Source organism: Triturus cristatus, chromosome 6 (genome assembly GCF_964204655.1).
Source record: "Triturus cristatus chromosome 6, aTriCri1.1, whole genome shotgun sequence".
NCBI classification, from domain to species: domain Eukaryota; kingdom Metazoa; phylum Chordata; class Amphibia; order Caudata; family Salamandridae; genus Triturus; species Triturus cristatus.
Genome location: NC_140589.1, coordinates 1,710,049,991 through 1,710,066,126, shown reverse-complemented (window position 1 = coordinate 1,710,066,126; position 16,136 = coordinate 1,710,049,991). Strand labels below are relative to the sequence as shown.

General features: G+C 40.2%; 1 protein-coding gene across 1 annotated transcript in view; it reads right to left on the bottom strand.

Moving 5' to 3' along the window:
- Positions 1 to 16,136, bottom strand: part of SPATA17 (spermatogenesis associated 17) — an 886,586-nt gene that overhangs the window by 13,974 nt on the left and 856,476 nt on the right. The window lies entirely within an intron of this gene.

Here is a 16,136-nt window from a genome sequence, read left to right as displayed (position 1 = left end):
TGTTTTGCCTATGTTTTCTTTCCAAGTAGGTTCTCTTTCAAAACCTATACCCAGATAATCAAAATAGGAAACACACTTTATTGCTCCACCATAAACCTTCACTTTTTTCTACAAGGAAACAGAGGTCTACATTAACATAACCTTTGTCTTCCTAATATTCATGGCTAAAGCCCCATCTCAACAGTACCTAACAAATCTATCCAGTAATTTGAGTATTGGAGTTTCTTTCCTGGATATCAGAACCGCATCATCTGCGAACAGAAGATCTTGAGCATTAATACTAGCAATAATTTGGACACAAGAGCGGCCTCCCATTGTTATTGTGGTACATCATTTAAAAATAAACTAAAAAGGAATGGGGCTAGTACGCAGCCACCCCTTACTCCCTTTACAATGAGTGGCTACTCTCACACAGTGTCCCATAACTGACTTTGGCCATGTTGTTAGAGTGTAAACCCACGACAGCCTGTAGAAATGCATTATCAAGCTTCAATTCTTGGAGACAAAGCCAGAGTTTTTCATGATTGACAAGATCATACGCTGACATTAGATCAACAAAAATAAGGTACTATGAGTTTTTTTTTACTACTATATACTTAGACCATATATGCAGAAGAACAGCTTGATCGACTGTTTCAACTCATGACCTAAAGTCAGCGTGTAACTCAGTCAAAATATTCTTGGCATCGACCCAGCCTTGAGTTGGTTTAACAAAATCTTCCAGAATATCTTCCTGGCCCCATCTAAAAGGACTATTGGCTACTAATTTGAATGATTACTATGACTGCCTATCATGTGTAGTTGTATAATAATTGCTGAATGCCATAAAGGTGGTATCAGCTGTTAGCTGCAGTACCGTTAAAGACCCTTGTAAGAACACTCGACCAGGTTTTGCCCAATATAGAACTACTGGGAAAAAGTCAGAACCCGGTACCTTTTCATTGTAACATCTCAGCATTTTTCCTATAAAAACTTACACTTTGTGAAGGCATTGAAGGCAGTGCTCTCTCCTGAATTATCTGTTCCACACAACTTCCTGAAATGGGTTGACCACTCTACAGCTCTAATATGGCATTCTAGTTTGTTTGCTACTCCCTTCCCTGTGTAAGTGACAGCCCTCCTAAATCCTCTTGGATCCTTTCTGAATGCGACATCTTTTACCTCGATCCACAGTCTATACTGTGCTTCCAACTTTTTGCCCTTTACTACAATCTTATTGTCTTTCCTGTACTGCTGGAAAAATGCCAACTTAGATTGATTAAGGTGGTGAGTTGTTAGTGCCAGTGAAATTTTGTGCTTCAAATTATTGCCTTCTACATCATACCAGCTGCTGTTACCAGGAATATTGCATTTCTGGTTAATCTGCTAAATAGGTTGGCACCACAGCCATTTTATTTCAGAAAGCATTAAGTGGAAGGAAGTCCAAATTGTATCATTGCCATCCTTGGTGTTGTCTAATATAAGGGTTCCACATCTCTGCAATATAGTATTAAGTAGGAGGATTTCTCTGAGATATTTCTCATGTTTCCAGGTATTGCTCTCCTGTCATAAGCTGGAGCAATTTCCAGATGGAACGCTACATCCAAGGGCCCCATCTTCCCCTGGTGCGTTTTTATAGGGTTAAAGTCTCTTCCAACCCTCCTCACAATCTTCATATCAACCACATTTTTCCAGCTCTTCACATTGATCAAGAAGTAGTCAATAAGGGAGGTTTTATCACCGCAACTAAATGAGTTGTGTTCTAGGGAGTATGGGTTGTGTCGACCATTCATGAAACGTAGCACAGATTTAGTAAGAAAGGCTGTGAATGCATTGCCCTTTTTATTATTTTTTTCCCAGTTCATGGCAGGTTCAGTATGCCCCAGCAAGATATTCTTCAGAGACCTCTCTACAGGCAACCTCTTCTGAGGGAAATGTGTTAACCTTCCCACAAATTATTAGCAATTGATACAACCATTCTCTCTAAAAAGGTCCACATATTTTTCTAGACGTTGCCAAACTTGGTAAACCTCTGGTGACCACACAAGAGGGATATATACATTATGAATGACAATGCTGCCAATCTCATTGCTGACATCCATGAGACTCACATGTAAAATGTTGTTGTTTGCGGAGCCTACATCAACCTGCTGTGGTTTAAAGTTCATTTTGCTTATGACCCAGACTGAGAGCCCACCCCCTTTGGTCTACCCTTTTTAAAATGTATAGCAGGTTCATAAAATTCAATGTAACCATCCATAGCAATCTCTGTCACTGCCTATGATTCCTGGAAACAAAAAATCCTGCAATCGCTAACAAACTTTAACCACTCCCCATCAAACCCTCTCTTTCCCAATCCCGAAATATTCCAAGATAAAATATTAATAAAATCCTCATTGATATTGATCTTTTTTCTCAATACCCGTACTAAACTCATTTGTGGCTTCTAATTGAAGCAACAACAATTATTTTGAGTTCAGTCCAACTCATCTTAGGGCCATCCTTTATCTTTGTCTTTGTTGTCCTAGGACTGTGCTAACCATGCCCACTTTAGACCATTGTCATTCCCTTCACCATCTGCAATGTCCCTATTACTTATTAGTTTAACCTTCCATGAAAACTGGTCCTTAATGACATGGAGCTTTTCATAGTGAATCTCACTGTGGAGGGAATGTCTCCTGGCTTAGATTGTTTGATTAGTTGAGGCCTACTTACATTTATTCACATTGGTGGGCAATTGGCTAAAAATTATGGCCTCTGCTTCATCTGATCTGGCAGGACATCTATACCCACAGTACGCAAGTTTTCCAGATTACCCAGGATGAGTCTATTGACATTTAGAGATGCAAATCCACTTGGGAAGATTTAGAGATTTGGAATTTGGGAGCCCTGAACTCAAGACTTAAAGATACATCTTTTAGTAAAGTTGGCTTTTAAATTGTGTGTTTGAAAATGCCACTTTTAAAAAGTGGGCATTTTCTTGTTCAATCATCCTGTGCCTCTGCCTGCCTGTGGAATCAATGTATGATTTAGACTGACAGGGGCCTGTTTGTGCATTCACTCTAGACAGTCACACAAAGAGCTGAGGTGTGTCCTGCATATCCTGATGGGCCATCACCAGGCTGATGGGTCTTCCTGGGATAGAGTGGTGGGAGGAGTTGTCACTGACACCTAAATTGGGCTGCCCCTGTTCTCTCCTAATGCTGTCTCCACACCCCTAGAGTGTGTCTGGAGCCAAGGATGGGCAAGGCAGGAACTTGTGAACAACAAAGACCTTCTTTGAAGTTTGCCAACTTTAATGGCCAAAAGGGGTATAAGTATTGGCCCTAAACCCCCTGACTATTAGAACACTTCTGGACTAAGAGGACCCTGCCAGAGATGACGAGCTGAAGAGCTGTCAGGAGGAATACTGCCCCTTTGCTGTGTGCTGATTTGCTGGGTTGGGCTGCAGTTGCTGCTTCTGTCTGTGGGCAGTGGAAAAGATTGGACTTTTACTTTGTTGTATCCAGCTTAAGAAGATTCTCCAAGGGCTTAAAGAAGAACTTGCCTCCTGTTAAGAAGTCTCAGGGACACAAAGACTTCACCTGCAGCAACCTTGAACTCCACTGCTGGGAGTTCTGACTTGCCTTGTGGTTCCAATTCCAGTTCTGGGCCCTGGGAGGCTGTTCCTGTTGCAAAAAGCATCAAGGAACCATCAAAATTGATGCATCACCCTTCCAGCACCTGTGTTTCTGTTGCAGAACCACAGTGCGGGAGATGTTTCCGCGCACCCCGGCAATGCTACTGAAGAAATCAATGTATGTCTGTCAGTGGGTGAAGAAACCGCCGCAGCCCAAGTTCAGCGTATCACTATCCAGAGTCTGAGACCATTCAGGGACTCCGACGCAGGCTGTGCTGCCTGTTTGCCGCCGCCACATTAACCTCCAGCGTGTGTGGATTTCTACACATACCATCTGTGTAGCAAGCTTTTCCGACGCATCACCCACAGACCAGAACCGTCGTGGAATTGATGACTCGCTTCCCCCTACAGTCCAGATTCGACGCAACACTTCTCCTGTGTGCAGAAGAACTGGCACATCGCCTCCCCAAGGACTCAAGAATCGATGCATCACTGTGTTTTTCAACGCTTCATTCCTCTGCGGCTGTTTTGGCTTGTGAAGTTTGACGCATCTAAAGGTACGCTGTGTAAAATCACCACATCCATAATTCTCTGTGGACAAAAGTGCTAAAACCTTTTAAAAGTCATATTTTGAATTGTGTATGTTGGATATTTGTTGTTTTGGTCTTGTTTGGCTTAGATAAAGATGCTTTATTTTTCTAAACTGATGTGGTGCCCATTTGTAGTGTTTTCACTGTGTTACTCTAGGTGTTATGTACAAATGCTTTACACATTTCCCATGAGATAGGCTTGACTACTCATGCCAAGCAGAAATGGGGGTGAGCAGGGGTTATCTTGGGTTTGTAATCCCCCTTACCTTGACTAGAAGGAAGGGTCCCTACTTGGACAAGGGACATACCACTGCCAACTAGAGACGCCCATTTCTAACACCTCGCATCAAGGACATAAGCTACCACTCTATCAAGCCGAACTTGATCCTGTACCTGTCCTGTGTTCCATTGTGGTTGCAATGAACCTGTGACTCTGTCCTGGTCCAGCACAACCAGATACCCACAGCTGGCGCTGTAGTCACTATTTTTACCTAAAGTTTAAAAATGCATATCTCTAGATGTACTGTTTGGATTTTGATCATTTTATTTATTACATTACAGTCTATTTTTCTAAATTGGTTTGAGATTTTTCTTGTGTTATGTTTTCACTTTATTACTGTTTGAGTGCTGCATAAGCACTTTACACATTGCCTCTAAGTAAGCCTGACTGCTTTTGTACCAACTTGCTAGAGGGTTAACACATGTTTATTTAGTGACTTTTGGTTTTCATCCTGACAAGGATTGTGCTTATTATTTGAGAGGGGCTGTCACCGGTCCTAATAACCCCATTTTTTATAATTGCCATAGGGAAAATATCTAAATCAAGCTTAATTACTGCAGACCTGCGTGTATCCTTTGTATTGAGCTGTGCTCTAGCACTTTCCCTGCTAGATATGCTATTCAAACTCCATCTCGGCTAGTTCTTGGAAAAGTTAGACGCAGCATTATATTCTGTTTTAGTACTCAGCTGATGGTGAGATGTTTGTGTTGGTCTCAAAATCAATATCTAATTGTTTGGTAGACAGGCAAACAGCCAATTATAGACCCCCAGTTACTGTCTATAGCCGGGCTTACTGTCCCAGATTTCTGTTTCCATGTTGCTGCCATCTCTTACTTCATATTGCGCATCTCAGATCTACTTAATTAGAAAAACATATGTTTTATAATTAAGAAATGTTGTCTAGTTGATGTTGATTAATAAAGAGTTTTACCAACGTCAATAAAAGTATTAATAGAGGGTATTTGTTGAATAAAGCAAGCTTTTCCTATAGTTGCAGGATTTCATCAAAAGCTTACAAAGTCAAATTTCAATTTGATGACTATATTGTCACAACAGAGGTCAGAATTTATCATATGTCCATTGCCAGCCACCAATTTTTGATACGTCTGACCAGGACCTTGCACCTGGGCCTTTAGTCTTTTGGCCTGTGGGCCACCTTCTTGCCAAACACTAATAAATATAATGCACCGCTCAGGAATTCCGGTCGAATTTCTTAAAACAAAACCCTTCTTTGCCTCTGAGACCAATACACCCAGACCCAGTTGCCCAAGCCAACACCGAATGTGATCGAGTGAAACATGAACAGTAGCAACTAGGAGCCATGGGTCAAGAATTTATAGGATAGCAGTGGGTTGTCATGGGGGTATCAGGTGTTAGGAAAAATGGTAGCTGATCAATGTACAATAATGGATATCACTGCTGGTCTCAATAGAAGGCTAGTTGGTAAGTCGGCTGGCAGCAAGGAGATAGTTAATCAGGCAAACAAACACAGCAATGTGGCAGTAGGTAGACAAGCAAAACAGGTGAAGGGATACAAAGCAGCCGCTCAACTTAGTTGTTTTACAAGGGAACGAGTACCCAAAGGCACTAGATAATTTCACTGTGCTTCTACTTGTAACCTATTACAATGGATTACAAGTAAAATCACTGTGAAACTGTAGTCCATTGAAAGTACTCTGCTTCATGTGCACACAGCCTCGGAGCCTGTTAGGGACCATTGTGAGTCACCACCTCAAAAACACCGCCAACGCAATCACCAGCAGTCTCACCTCTTAGGTGCAGCTGGTTGTGACAGGTGCATCTTAGATAAATGATTATAGCAAGTGAATGTACATAACTAGGTGTATAGTAAAGAACTGACCATAAACTATCGAAAAGTGATACGAAAATGAAATATTTTCTTACACACAGGTATTAATTACGAAAAAATATATTTAATATTGATCTTTTCATTTTTTATCCATCATTCATTTTGCTGGGGGTCGCGTAACTAGTTAGCATGGAGGAGTCTCGTTCGTTATCGGAATTAACCAGACAAATCGCTCCACCAACTAAGAACGGCCATGCACCACCACCCACAGAATCGAGAAAGAGCTATCAATCTGTGACAGGTGCATCAAAAGCACCTAAAAAGTGGGCTGAGTGCAGCATATATTAGTGGCTGGACCACTCCTTGGTGGGCGTGTTCCCAGCACATGCCAGCCGATGCTCACTCGGCTTCATGTGCAACCTCTGAGAAGCCTCCCTGGAGTTTTTAATTTTTAGGCAAAGTGCAAAGTTCTTGGCACACGCCTGCTGGTGCCCACACAGCCACAAGCTCAAACTATTCTTAGTAAACTCAAACTAACTTTCAAGATTGTGCATCCCTGAAGGTGATAGCCATGTCACCTCCGCAGACATCAAAAAGGAGCTCTAGTGACAAAAAATCCGATTTTACATGGTCGTAACATAAAAAACAATGGATAATCTGCCATGGCTACTAAAAAAGAAAGATATTACTTTTACTTTTCTGTTTGAAGAGTTCTCCTTAATTTTCTCTCAAGGGACTCTATCACAGATGATGATTATGGCTCCTGGTTTTATGGTATTTATATTATTGACATTTCCATTGTATTTATTCATATTTTCATTTTTAGCTAATTTCATATGAATTTATTCATATTTATTTTATGGTTAGGGTACAAAATAAGGATGTAGTGGTAATATTTCAATATTTAATTAACCATTAAATGTATACTCACGTTTGAATGCCCAGTGGCTTTTTGCCATTTCCAGTACAATGCAATCATATGACAACATTTTTATGGTAAAACAGCTCCAAAATATGTACATTTTACAGGTTCTTAAACTTCTTTAGCCAATCTATCAGATACTACCCTAGTTTGCACATCAAACAGAAGGCAATAGTGCCTGACCAAGCACAAACACTAGAAAGAAACAGAGGGCTTGATTTACACTTCCGCATGATGAAATATGTACCATCGCAATGTTGGAGTACTTTACTCCTCGCAAGGCAAATTTTAGAGATGTCCGCTGACTCAGCGGACACCGCTTGCATTTCCAGGAACCACTGTCACGGCGGTTCCTCTGAATTCATTGAAAATTTGGTGGACGGCTCCGTCAAAATGACAGTGCCATACTTCACACTTTCAACTCTGTATTTATCAAAATCACATGATCACATTTATATTTTCGAAAACAAAATCCAAAAGCAAGATTTATTTTTGGAAGGAAATAAAACAATGCCCTTCCTTGCTATAGGAGTTTCCTCCCATGGCCTGTGAGTAATTTAAAGGTTTTTGCTTTCACATACTGACACGTTTTGTATGGTGGTATGTGAAAGCAAATATTGATCAATGTTAGCCCATTCTAAATAGGGTGGACGGACACATAGCCAAACCTAAACGGCCCTTACTCTGTCAGGTCGTCAGAGGTGGATGTAGGCATTGGATATGGAGTAGTCTCCGGCGTCTCCATAGTGAAGTTCTAGGTGACTCTAAATGAGTCCAACAGGAAAGCGAGGTACCCTAATACTTAGAAAAGGGACGGGGCTATGAAGCACAAAAACAAGAATCCCTTTTCAGACAGAAATGCACAAAATAGAAATAAACAGGCAGTTATACACACATACCTGAAGCTTGGATCATGTGGTAAAGGTACTATTATAACTAGGGGTGGGTGGAATTTGCGAAAGCGACTTTCGCAAATTATCGCGAAAATGTTAAAAATCTCCGCAAACAAGCGGAAATATCGCGAAGATGCGGAAGTTTTTTTCCGGCATGTTCGCGAGATTTTCTGCATGGTTGCGGGTCGCCAACTTACCCATGTGGTTGCTTGCGGGCGCGGCCATCTTGTTTTCAGTCGTCTCGCGGTGCATGATCGCGAGAAAAAAGACGTGATCGCGCGACGCATGACGTCACTGCGGACGCGAACTGTCGCGAGACAGCGCAAATGGCTAAAACAATACAACATCTCATGGAGAACGTGACCGGATCGGGAAAACTTGTCGGCGAACGCGGGGATTCAGGTAAGGCAATCGCGCGCCCTCGAGAATGTATTATTTTACAGCACGAGCAAGAACCAAATTATCGCAAAGCTGCGGAATGCGGAAATTTTGACATTTCCGCGCTCTCCGCGGAACGCGGAAATGCCAAATTATCGCAAATTCCGCGAACGGAACGGAAGTTTTGCCCAGGCCTAATTATAACACAAAAAAAACTCCCAATACTGAGATGTGCAGCTATGAACTTAAAAAAAAATGAACAAATCATGTACTCAAAGTTTAGTTTATTTATTAAAAAAGTTATACATACAAAAATATACTCTGTTTGTTTTTGAAAGTCTTCAAATGGTGCAAGTTCATATATTTATCAGTATACATCAAAGAAAATACTTGCGTGAGTAGCTTATATTTTCACTTAAAAAAGCAAAAATAGATAACAAATGCAAATATACAAATTGATCACTTTAAAACCAAAGGGTTGTCACTTTAAAACAGAAAATTTGTCAACGCGCCATTTTGGCAAAAGATTTCTTCGCCTTCTTCGGGACAGAAATTATTTCAATTCATCTAAGCAACAATAAAAAAAACTATGAGTACATAAATATATCATATTTACATTTCTTTTTTACAACACAGTTCATTTTTACAACACGATCTCATTGGCGACAAATACACATTGCATAAATTAGCAGCCTTTTTTTTCATATGTATTAAAACAAAAACAAATTATTAAAAAAGGAAGAAATTACCATACATATATCACATGATCCTATTGCTTATTTGATTATTATAATGTACCCTTAAATCATGCGACAAAAAAGGGATCTTACCGAATAAAATATTTTAATTATTAAAAGACCCAATAAATCATCTCGTGCTGAAATGGCAGATATGCGTGGATGGGAACTGAAAATCCCCCCAAATCCACTAGACGTAAGAGTCTGTAAAAAGGGGAAAAAGCTATTGACTTCATAGCCAGGTTATTAAGCATACCATAGCAAAAAACCTCCAAAATACAACCACCTATGTGTAGATCTCTAGGTTGAACACAACACACTCTTTGACTTCATTGTCAAATATTCCTTAATATATGGATGATTAAGGTAGATCGAAGGAGTTATCTACAAGATAAGGGCACAATAATGAAATAGTTGCCCGAATCCATAAAACATACTATCCACATAAGCCACATACTCCTTGTTAGAAATCCAGGACTTACCTTGGATACATTTTGCAGAGACAACCTGTATATTGTAATGTTGCCCGCTACAAAGATGACCTTCCCTGGCAATTTAACGGTGTAGCCACTCTGTCATCTGGCTATTTCGGATTGCTATCAGGTTTAGTTATAGGGGACCCGAGTGAGACCAATCACTAAAATCTGTTGGTTCCAATTTAATCAGCCTTTCCCATTCTTCTTTTCTATTTAACCCAATCTTATAGGTGTTAAATCTAGACATGAAATACTGCTCTCTCTTTTTCCTTTTAATCAACAGGTTACCTCCTTTCGGATTTATTTGTACTGCTTCTACACTACACCATCTTAACTCATCAATGGTGTGACGTTTTTCTATCCAATGTTCCACTAATGGGGCGTTCTTTGTCTATGGTGCGAATTGCAGATTTATGCTCATTTAATCTTATTCTTATGTCACGGGAGGTCTCACCTATATACCCTCTATTGCAGGGGGATATTATTAAGTAAATACAATTTTTAGTCCGACAATTTACTAAACTATTCAGATGGTGTGTAGTCCCATTATGTACTATTGCTGAACCTTTCTTTATGTTTGCACAATTATTATCCAAGATGGTGGCTGCATTATTCCACTCTAGATTATGTGAAGAATGGCTAACGAGATGGCCCTGGAGATTAGAAAAACAAGTTCTTTTTCTGTGCCTATCTCATGCTATTTCAATAGTAATAGTATTATGTATTATCACTTCAAAATGGTCGCCATATTTATCGGTCCTGTGTGTATTATTTAAGATAACACACATGCTTTAATAGGCTGTTGCGGAGGGGGCTAAATTGAAATTTATAACAATACACTCCGACACACTTTGATGCCTTATGTATTCTGCTGGTCCCGTAATGAATCAGACTATACAATCTTTAGTGGTCAATTTGATCTATCTCTTTGTATCAAACCTACTTTAAGATGGCCACATCAGTCTTGGCAATCCTCCCAAGATGGCGGCTGCAGTATTCCATTCTAGATAATGTGAGGAGTGACTAACGAAATGGCCCAGGTGAGGTGATTTAGCCCACTCTCTAGTATAAAAGGGAGTGGCTGCGAGCTGCTTGTTTCTGCAACTCTTATTACAGACAGAACAGATACACGGCCGGTAGAGTTTGGATTTGGTGAGTCCTCGTGTGTTTAGAAATTATAACATCGGGACTGATGGGGCAATTGATTCTGGCTCTCTCAACAACAATTAGATAAATGTTTCTTGGCCTATTATAAATATTTTTTTTTTTTTGCTCTTCTTAATGGATCATCCTCAAAGTATAAATGTGAGGTGCATTAGTAACCCTTTTGGTATGCCATACGCATCTTATTGGGTAAATGCGCTTTAAAAGCAGTTAAGTTATATCGTTGCATAATCCAAGAGGTTTTATCAGCAACCCTTTTGTTATGCTGTACGTATCAATTTGGGGATATGTGCTTTAAAAAGCAGTTAAATTGTATTGCTGCATGCTGCTGTAGTTAAGTTAATCTAATCTATTAGACTGCACACCATACTAAATAAAATGGGTTATGTTGCAGTTAGAGTGTCACATATCTAAAGGACAATTTCATTTGTTTTTGGAACCAACAGATTTTAGTGATTGGTCTCATTCGGGCCCCCTATAACTAAACCTGACAGCAATACAAAAAAGCCAGGTGACAAAGTGGCTACACCATTAAATTGCCAGGGAAGGCCATCTTTGAAGTGGGCAACATTACAAAATACAGGTTGTCTCTGCAATTTTTATCCAAGGTGAGTCCTGGGTTTCTAACAAGTAGTCTGTGGCGTATGTGGATAGTATGTTTTATAGAATCAGGCAACTATTTCATTGTTGGGCCCTTATCTTTTAAATAACTCCTACGTTCTACCTTAATCATTCATATATTAAGGAATAATTGACCATGAAGTCAAAGAGTGTGTTGTGTTCAACCTAGAGATCTATCCATAGGCGGGTGCATTTTTGAGGTTTTTTGCTATGGTATGCTTAATAACCTGGCTATGAAGTCAATAGCTTTGTTTCCTTTTTATAGAATCTTACGTCTAGTGGATTTGGGGGGATTTTCAGTTCCCATCCACGCATATCTGCCATTTCAGCACGAGACAATTTATTGGGTCTTTTAATAATTAAAATATTTTATTCGGTAAGATCTCTTTTTTGTCCCATGATTTAAGGGTACATTATAATAATCATATAAGCAATAGGATCATGTGATATATGTATGGTAATTTCTTCCTTTTTTAATAATTTGTTTTTGTTTTAATACATGTGAAAAAATGGCTGCTATTTTAGGCAATGTTTATAAGTCGCCAATGAATTCGCGTTGTAAAAATGAACTGTGTTGTACACAAGATATGTAAATATGATATGTTTATGTACTCATAGTATTTTTATTGTTGTTTAGATAAATTTAAATAATTTCTGTCCTGAAGAAGGCGAGGAAATATTTTGCCAAAACGCTGCGTCAACAAATGTTTTGTTTTAAAGTGACAACCCTTTGGTTTTAAAGTGATCTATTTGTATATTTGCATTTGTTATCTGTTTTTGCTTTTTGAAGTGAATATATAAGCTACTCACGCAAGTATTGTCTTTGATGTATACTGATAAATAAATGAACTTGCACCATTTGAAGACTTTCAAAAACAAACAGTATATATTTATATATAGAAAGTTTTTAATAAATAATCTAAACTTTGAGTACATGATTTGTTTATGGTATTTTTAAGTTCATAGCTACACATCTCAGTATTGGGCATTTTAACCTTGTTTTTGCTATATTGTGAGTTTTGTTTGTGTTATAATAATACCTATACCACATGGTCCAAGCTTCAGGTATTTGTGTGTAACTGCCTGTTTATTTCTATTTCTTGCATTTCTCTCTGAAAAGGGATTCTTATTTTTGTGACTCTAAATGAGGCAGGCAGAACTTTGTGTTAGCTGATATGATACTTCATTACCTTGGTGACAGAGGACCGACTCTGTCAAAGTCTAAGTCAAGCCCAGAGGTATGTAACCCAACACATGACTGAAATGATCAGATGTGTTATCATCATGGTTGAGCAGCTTCTCTTCAGAAATCAGGTATGACATTTTCTTTTTTCTAAAACAACAACTATAATCTAAACAAATTCCCATTAAGCGGCCTTCCTCAGTTGGCGGACATGCCTCTGGTTTTTAGGTCTCGCCTACGCAGAGCGCATGCGCTTTATAGGAGACCTTTAGCCGTCGTGCAGCTCTTTTTCAAAGCACATACTTGTGCTTGTGGTGGCATACGCCTTGCGGGAGTGAGCAGCGGCGTGCCACAAGCACGAGTATGTGCTTTGAAAAAAAGCAGACTGCTCTCTCCAGCGCACGCGCACCACTCGCGTGTGCACCCCCCGCCTCTCTCTCCCGCTGCAGCGCGAGGCGCGCGCTTCGAGCAGTGTGATGCGCTGCTTACAAAAAACATACAATATTGAAAGCATACACTTTAGAATTAGTAGCCTCCCACTGACTTTCTGCTGACCTTTTACCTCCGTAAACCTCAGTTTAACACCGCTGCTGTTGACTCTCTCACTCGGTCATGCCTCTTCCTCCCACCATGCCTACAACAAATCTTGGCTATTTTGCAGACACTGCGAGAACTTCGGCAGGCTGTCCACCTCCATGTGCTTCAACTTTTATTTTAATGTGTATGATCTCATTTGGGACTCTCACGCTCTCCCCTCCCAACCCCAACTCAATGTATCCCCGGTCGTGATGCTTACTGTGTGACAGAGGTGAGCCCATTCACTTCCTTGTGCCTCCAAACTCTAGTGTGTGACTGTGACTCTCTGGTGAGCCTTGTTAACCTCCTCGCCCCAGTCAGGTCTGTCAAAACGGAAGGCGCTGCAACTTGTTTACTGCACCGTGGAAAACCATAGGCTCCTTCTGCAGGATCCGGGGGAGGGGAGAGGGAAGAGTCAGAAGAGTGGAGGGAGAGGGGGAGGGAGGGGAAAGAGTCAGAGGAGTGGGGGGGTGAAGGCGGTTGTTTGTCACTTCTGGGACTCTGTTTTACATGGTGTGTATAATATCCGGACGCGGTGCCCAGCCTCCTCTTGCTACATTCTTAAACACGGCTTCCTTGGCGTGTGGAGGGGAAAAAGTTAAACACCCCAACCCCTAAGCCCATTTTGGGTTACAACCGCGTCTCTGCTCGTTTCCTGGGCTCCCCGCGGATCGCATAATGTTAGAACAGATATTTGTTTCCCAAGTAGGCCACGTTTTAAACGTTGTACTTTGGGAAGAACTTAAAAGCGAAGGGTTAATCGTCATGGTCTTTCATTTCAAATGTTTGTATGTGATAAAAGACATTGTCATTTACAACACCAGTTACAACGCCAATAGCTCTAACTTAAGCAAATGCCAGACCTATTGCATTTCTAATGCTTGTTGCGCAAGTTATATGTACCGCTTCTTGGCCTTAAATTGAGGCTCTGACAGGATGTTGTGCCACGGAGACTCAAACCGGTATCCCCAGCTTTCGAATCAACAGCTCTGCCCGTTTTTCCATCGTCCTGGCCAGCGATACATAAAAACATCTCTTTGTTCATTGCATAGCGAACTACGTATATAATGTTTGCGGTGCTATTTGTTTCATTCATGAACTGCTCCTAGTGACAGGCTCTCACTCAGTGGTGGTACAATGAATGTGTATGTTAATCCTTTTCGAAGCATACCTTGCTTGTAAGAACGTGGCCATTAAAAAATATGTCCTCCTTTTATTAAACAGGTACGGCCCTTTTGACATGTGGCTTAGGCGTTTGAAAACATTGTACGAGAATGGCGTTTCCTTTTTACCATAGCTACACCTTACTATACTCTACTTCAATGCCATTCAAAAATCCGGTACTGCATTAAGCAGCGTAATTCCCTTAGTTACTTCAACATTCATCACGACCAAAACAACTAATAACAGTTTCTAAAATTAATTTTTACAACTATTAACAATCTGGTTACATAGCAGCATTAATTCAAAAAAATAAAATAAAGGATGTTACAAAGGTGAAACCTATTGGCTTTGACAATGCTTGTTTCGTTTTCGTCGATGCTAAACAGCATCAGACAAAAGCCACTGGCAAAGCCGAATGGCGAGATATACACCGATTAGACAAACAGTCATGACTGACATCGTGCAAACGTGTTCAAATGAGGTTCAAATTCTTACATTTCTGCTTTTAAAAATACATATAGATAGGAAAACAACATGTTTTACGCCAGCATTCTTGTGTGAAAATCAGTAAATACTGAAAATGTTGATCCTTAATTATAATATGTTGATGAATTCAATAGTTAGTTAATTCTGCAGAGCAGTAATACAGGGTTCTATCAGCCTTTTCTAAAGGCACTCAAAAATATCAAGGATACATTGGCGTGCAGGGCAGACTGCTTTCAAAATAACGAGCCCTGGCCAAACCAAAATAGCTGGTTGCCAGAACGAGTTCCTTGGGACACTTCAGAAGTCTTTGAAGTGAATGGCAATATGAGCTGGAACTCAGCCCAGGGCCAGCATGAATCTCATATCAGAATGGCAAACAGCAAGTTTTCAGCGACACTCGCCCCTCAGTGCAGGATTGCTTTAGTTTGGCAGCTCCACTGTTTATCTAGTTATTAAGAGCCATTCCGCCACAACTCACAACTGAGCATTTAAACAACTGGCTCAGAAGATGGAGGTAGCAGCGGTAATGTTCGACTACATCGACTTCCACCAGAGCTTGACAAGCGACCCAATTAAGTAAATAAAAAATGCTCCCATGAAATTTCTGCCTGTAAAACTCACAACAGGTATGTTCGTTTTTCATTGCTTCCGGGGAATCGGGGAAATCTTTTTACACAGAAGAAAAATAGAGTCTCTTGAGTTCTCACATTGTATAGGCATTCCCGTTCGCTGATTTCCCGCTTGCAGCTAAACCAAGGAAAATGAAACCGATGCAAAGAAATAAACAAAAAATATTGAAGTTCTCATATTGCATATTCATTTCCGTTCGCCGATTTTCCACTTGCAATGTTTGGGACTATAGTTTTGGTATACATTTCAGCAGTGTACCTGATCAGTGGATAGTAGTGTGTTCTCACCCTTTCTGACCCTATCTCGATTCCTCTCATTGGCAGTGTGCAAGTGCAGTACACCCACTATATGCATCGTATGCACCATGAACGAGAAACTTTTAGTTTAAGTTCAGCCCAATTCTGTTTCCCTTTTGCACAAAAAGAGTTCACGCCAGTCCTTTCTACTTTGCACTAAAAGTGCCTTTGACAACAACATTCAAAATATGTGATTCATAGGAGTCAAGAGAGATAACAAGATGTTGTATGTCCCTGCTACATTAAAGTGTAATTACTGAGAAGATTCAAAGTCTTAATCTAAGCAATTGACATCATTTCTCCGATTGTTTCCAGTAATTTCCACTAATTGT